At 42.3% G+C, this 6,263-nt stretch overlaps 1 non-coding gene across 1 annotated transcript; it reads right to left on the bottom strand.

The window, feature by feature from the left end:
* Window positions 1–5,861: 5,861 nt before the first annotated feature.
* LOC141636053 (small nucleolar RNA R71) lies at window positions 5,862–5,967 on the bottom strand. Its single transcript, XR_012540693.1, has one exon. It is a non-coding gene; the product is annotated as a small nucleolar RNA R71 (small nucleolar RNA).
* Between the last annotated feature and the right edge of the window lie 296 nt (window positions 5,968–6,263).

The raw sequence follows: 6,263 nt of genomic DNA, 5'->3' as shown, positions 1-6,263 counted from the left end.
TTTGATGGTATGTTATTGTTTTGCAATATTCATATATTTTTGGAAAATTGGGTAAGTATAGCTAGTCTCACATTGTTGGATAGATTGCATTTTAACATGTACATAAGGAATTGGTACAAAAGGGTGAGTTAATGATGAATTCAGCATTATTATCATGTCTTAAATTGTGTTGTTTGAGAAAAATACTACTTGTCTGTGATTGCCAATCTATGTGATGTTGTTTGTTGGAAAACTTGTTGGTATTTGGCGCTGTTTGTGATTCACGGTAGTTGAGGAGACATAAGGCGGTTGGGAGACCATCTTACGCTTGAGTCGCCTCTTAGACCTTTCCACTCCAAGAGGGATGTGCACATTAAGGACTTGAGTTTGGAGGGACTCGTGTGGTTTAGACACGATGTCTGGCGGGGGATCCGAGTCGCTCTCAGGCCCGGTACCACGGACGTGTTCCGAGTACCTAGTTGTATGATGCGGTGTCGTGGGCATGTCCCTGACATCGGTATGTTGGAGGTGGAGTGATGAGGCATTGTGTATTGTTAATATTGACATTCATTTGCATAATCAAGTTGGTTATCATAGTAGCATGACTTAGATGAACGTTTCTATTGTTGGAGCTAACCTTGTGTTTTTAAAATCTCTGTCTTGAACCATATGGTGATTTTCGCCCATATGGGAGCAGTGTTTGACCGGTAGGATTTGCAAATATTTACTCGGAGGCTTTTGGGAGTGGTATTTACTTTTAGTGAGTCATCACTTTTGTTATTCTAGATTTTTGACATTTAGACTCCATTCTATTCATGACGGTTTGTATTATTGGGGTGGCCTTGTGCACCCCTTAACTTGTAGTAACTTGATCTGACTTAGCTACTTATCAATCATATGTTATGGACTTAAACTACTTGTCTTAAATTGCTTTATATTCGTTTGTTTGCACTACAAACATGGAAAACCCAGTCTTGTGGCACTCTCATAGGTTGGGGTTGCCTTGAGGAAGGAGTGTCAATTACAATAAACCCGGCTTGAGTCGTTAGGAGCTAGTGACAAGCTTGGGAGATGTCCCAAGGATGTGCTCTTGCACTCACAACTCGAGCCGGTCACAACGCGATAGGGTGTATGGGACGTTCTATGGTATGTCACATGGAAGTTGCATATCTTGGTCTTGTGCATGAAAGATGAATCTGTGTTGGTAGTCCATGATGTGATCCTAAGAGTAATGATGATAAAATCCTTGAGAACTATGTGAATGCATGTGTATGAATATATTGGTGTGGTGGATACTTCTACAATAAAAGAAAAGTGTTACTCACATGCTATATCCCTCGTTTTACATGTATTTCATGTCGTATCTTTGCTATCTTTTGTGATTGCATTTATAAACATGTGAAATAGGGTTATATGTGGACTTATATGAGTCGGGATGGGTACATGATCCTTTAGAGGGTGTACTCGGTCAAGTGGGAAATGGAACTCGGCCGAGTTGAAGGCACTCGACCGAGTACCAATACCACTCGACCGAGTTGTCAGTTTTCCAGATTGGGGAAACCTCCTGATGTTGAAGCACTCAATCGAGTAGAGGACTCACTAGACCAAGTGGCAATGCCACTCGACCGAATGGGCGACCTAGTGAATTCTGGAAACCTCCTGGAAGTTGAGGCACTCGTCCGAGTGTGGCAGTCACTCGACCGAGTGAAGTCTTATACTCGACCAAGTGGACCTGTATGTTGGTCAATATTGTTTGTCTCTTATGGTGAGACACGTATTGGCATTTTCTATGCTTATTGAAGAGATAAGATGCCTAGAGCTCGTGCAAAGACTCCCTCACCACCACCCCGTAGGTTCGAGGAGGAGGTAGATCAGATTATTGCACAAAATAAGGCTCTCACTGAAGCTCTTCAGAATGTCACTAGAGTGAGGGACGCGGCAATAGATGCCTCGGCCGTGAGCACCGCTATCTTACGTCACCGACCGTCTAAGTACCTTGGAGTTGGCGAACCTAATCTCTTTAGTGATTGGGTAACAGAGATGGAAAATATCTTTGAAGTGGTAAGGTGCCCCGAGGAACTCAAATTAGAGCAAGCCGCTTTCTACCTAATACTCTAGCAAGAGGATGGTGGTATAAGGAGCAGGATTCCATGAGAGAATACTATGAGGAAAAGGGCAAGGTTTCTATTCCATGGGCCGACTTTAGGATGGATATGAGGAAAGATTTTATCGCCGACCATGTTAGGTGTAAGCTACGGGTGAAGTTTGACCGATTTGTGATGACCGATGCAATGACGGTGCAAGAGTACTACATACGCTTCAATGAGCTTTCTACCTATCTGGAAGACCTTTACCTTAGCCAATCCCACTTGGCTCTCAAGTTTGAAGAAGGTTTGACCGTGAAAATCCTAGAGAAGCTTCCATCGAGAGAGTTGACTAGCGTGAAGGAGGTGTATGCTAGATCCAGAAATGCTGAAAGGCTCATCAACGTGACCAAGGATGCTAAGGAGAGGACGGGAGAAAAGAGGAAAACTGAGAGTGAAGGCGGAGGGCATCAACAAAAGAAGTTCACCTACAATCAAGAAAATCTTACTCGGGCGGATCACAAGTGAGCTGTTATGGGAAGCCGGGCTACTATGGAGGGAGAGCCGATAGTGAAGGTGGTGGTTTGCGATGTTACGATTGTCATGGCCTTGGTCACAAAAGGAATGATTGCACTAGCACTCCAACGGGGTCCAACCGAATGTTTGGACAAGGAAGTTCTTACCCCACACCTTCCCAAAGTGGAGGAAGCAACCGGAATTTGGGAGCATGGAACAATCAAAGGAATGCCAACTATAGCTTCAATGGTGGAAACAACCGTAGGAACTTCAATAGGGGAGCACCATCTAAGGCAACAAGCTACATTGGGGGCCACACATCGGAAGCTAGGTCGACCAACTTAGCAAGCACAGTACAAGGGGAGCCTAAGGCTAGTGGCAAGCTCTTTGCCATGGATAAGAAAAGCGCCTAGGAGGATGCTCATGTTGTCTCCGGTACATTTCTTGTTAATTCTCATCCTTGTTTTGTTTTATTTGACTCAGGAGCCACACATTATTTCGTGTCTAAGAGTCGTGTGTCGACCCTAGGTTAAGGGGGGTGAGTTAGCAAATGCTGACGTGTCCTTACCTCCTGGAGAGTCCGTGGTGTATCCAAAAGTGTATAAGCAGGTGTCAGTTTTGTTGCATGAAACAAACTTTCCGGTAAATCTTTTTGAATTTCCTTTAGACAGGTTTGAAGTAATTTTGGGGATGGATTGGCTAAGTAAGAAAAATGCCAATATACATTGTCATCAAAAGAAAATAGCTTTGAAAGGACCCAAGGGTACTAGAGTGTCGTACAAAGGCTGCTTGGTCAAGCCCAAGGTGAAACTCATTACGGCGATGACATTAAAGACATGTTTGAACAAGGGTTGTCCTATGCTTTTATGTAATGTGTGAGACACTAGCATGGAAATACCACAAGCTCAAGATATACCGGTAGTGGGGGAATTTGAGGATGTATTTCTGGGGGAGTTACCCGGATTACCTCGACCAAGGGAAGTAGAGTTTAGTGTAGACTTGAAGCTGGGAGTGGGACCAATCTCTAAGGCCCCATACTGGGTTTGTCCTGAGAATTTAGAAGATTTGAAAAACCAACTTTGTGAATTGGCGGTTAAGGGGTACATTAGGCCTATTGTTTCGCCGTGGGGAGCACCGGTTCTCTTTGTGAAGAAGAAATGCGGTAGTTTGTGGTTGTGTATCGACTACCGAGAGTTGAATAACGTCACCGTTGTTACGTGCATATTGTATAGTCTTTTTAGCCTATTTTAGCACGTATTTCCATGCATTTTTGTACTGTTTATACAATATTATGCCCCGAATTGGCTACTTTGGTTCGTTTTGTCCGTTTTGTAGAAATGAACGCGATAGTAGTAGAATCGTACCATTTTTCGTCCTTTTTGCATGCATTTAAAGGAGACGGGATTTTCTAGAGTGAGATACTGTATTGAAATGCGTGAAGTCACGGTTTACGAGGCAGTCGGGTACGAGATTGGGCTGATTTGAAGGAAGAAGGCTCGATCGAGTGGTTTGATTACTCGATTGAGTGGTTTTTATAGCCATGGTTGATCGATCGAGTAGTTATTTACTCGATCAAGAAGTGCTTAAAAGAGAGGTTACTCGATCTAGTAACTATTCTACTCGATCGAGTAGATTTTCTGGAGTATTGCTCGATCAAGTGGATTTATCCTACTCTATCGATTGGTTTAGGCTTTCGTGGGCTTTAATTAGTCCGTAAGTGTGTTATAGTTGTTGGACTTAGTTTATTTCTTATTTAAGTTTACCTCAACTAGGTCATTAGCTATCGATTCTATTATCATCGACACTTTATTTTTAAGTTTTTTCATCGATCATTTTCATATTTCTCTGTAACTTTGATTTCGGGATTATTTTGCTTGGATTTTGTCGTTCTTTACGCCGGATTCGCACGATTGTAATCTCTTTCTCCTTTCTTAATAATAATCGCTCTTTTGTTTACTTTAATTCTTTGTTTTACTTCATTTAATTTCTGCCCTAATTTACTTTTATGCAATTTAATTGTCGTTTTAATATGTTGAATGCTGGTCATTTATCTACTGTTAGTTTTGATAGTATAAATAGCGATATGAGTAGCTAAACTTGTTTCATGTTGGGATTAGGGGATCTACGGTAGAAATGTGACGATGTAGTGAGTAAGTTAGATGAATTAATTGTGAGATTCTGTTACCATTGCAATTTAACTGTATTTTACCAACTTAGTTGAGTACACGCTTCTGAGTCACCCTTTAATCTGGCTAAATTTAATCCTGGATCGGAAGGTTGGAAGTCAAGTTAGTGGAAGTTTAGGGTAGAAAGTGGACCGGAAGGACCTTTCCATATCCGTCTCGCATTAATTTGTCGTACAGTTGAGGCACTGGACTACCGTAGTGAACCGAAATTCTGACATGTCCCTTCTTTCTTTGATAGTTTAATTCTATTTTTCTGCCTTTACTGCTCTTGTCTCTACTTCTCTTCCCTTTAAACCTTTTAGTTTAGAAAACCAATTTAAACAACCCCCCCCCCATTTGTGACCAAATAGACGGACTTCTACAGATATCATACCTCCATGAGGAGATCGACAGACGTATCAAATTTTAGCGCCGTTGTCGGGGAGGCTATTGCCCTATCTGTCTTTGTTTCGTTTATTTTACCCGTCTCAGGGAATTTTTATTCCTTGAGGCAGTTTTTATTTATTTTGTTTCAGTGTTGTTTATGCCCAGGTCAGACAGGTTGGAGTTAATTTCTGCTGATTCAGAGCCTGAAAGACTATTCAGGCATAGACTCCGTCTGTAGAGAAAATCACCAAAGGAAGACTTGAGTACTTTCGAGCCAGAGCTACATCATTCTCTTTTCGCAGAAGACCAGTCTTTAGAACAAGACATTCCTATTTCTGCTGATCAACCAGTAAAGATGCCGAACATTGCTAGTCACTCGGAGCCTAAAACATCGTATATTCCTAAAGGTTTCAATCTCCAGACTGAGGATGGGAATACATTTGACATCCGTCCTTCCTATATCAATCTGGTGGAGAGAAATCTCTATAGAGGTGTGGCAGGGGAAGACCCGAGAAAGCATATGGAGGTCTTTACGGACTACTGTTCTACTATCCCCGCCACAAAGGGAGTAACTCAAGACAAGATTAAGGAAGTTCTATTTCCTTTTTCTTTGACCGATGCAGCCATGGAGTGGGTGACTGATTTGGACCGTACGGCCGCAGGGGTTACAAACTGGGAGACCCTTGCTCTTACTATTTATAAGAGATATTTCCCTCCACAGCGCACAAATGAGCTGAGGGCAAAGATTATGAGTTTTAAGCAGGCACCTGATGAGACTCTCTATGAAGCATGGTCCCGTTTCAAGAAGTTGGTGAGGCTCTTCCTCACCATGGTTTTGACTCGTGGTTTCTGTCTAACCAGTTCTACAATGGGTTGTATGATGATCATAAAGCCATAATTGATGCGTCATCTAATGGGAGATTCCAAGAGAATACCGACGATGATAAGGGATGGGCCCTTATTGAAGAGATGGCGAACCACAGTGTTGAATATAGAAACCCGAAGGATGGTATTAGAACAGTTCATGCAGTCGATAAGCAAGTTGTGGCTCAGCTGGAAGCCATGAATGCTAGATTTGATAAGTTGGAGTTACATTCTGCTAGGGAGCCTCAGACGGTCCATATGATTAGTA

This window comes from Silene latifolia, chromosome Y, assembly GCF_048544455.1.
Source record: "Silene latifolia isolate original U9 population chromosome Y, ASM4854445v1, whole genome shotgun sequence".
NCBI lineage: Eukaryota > Viridiplantae > Streptophyta > Magnoliopsida > Caryophyllales > Caryophyllaceae > Silene > Silene latifolia.
This window is presented reverse-complemented; position numbering and strand designations above follow the sequence as displayed.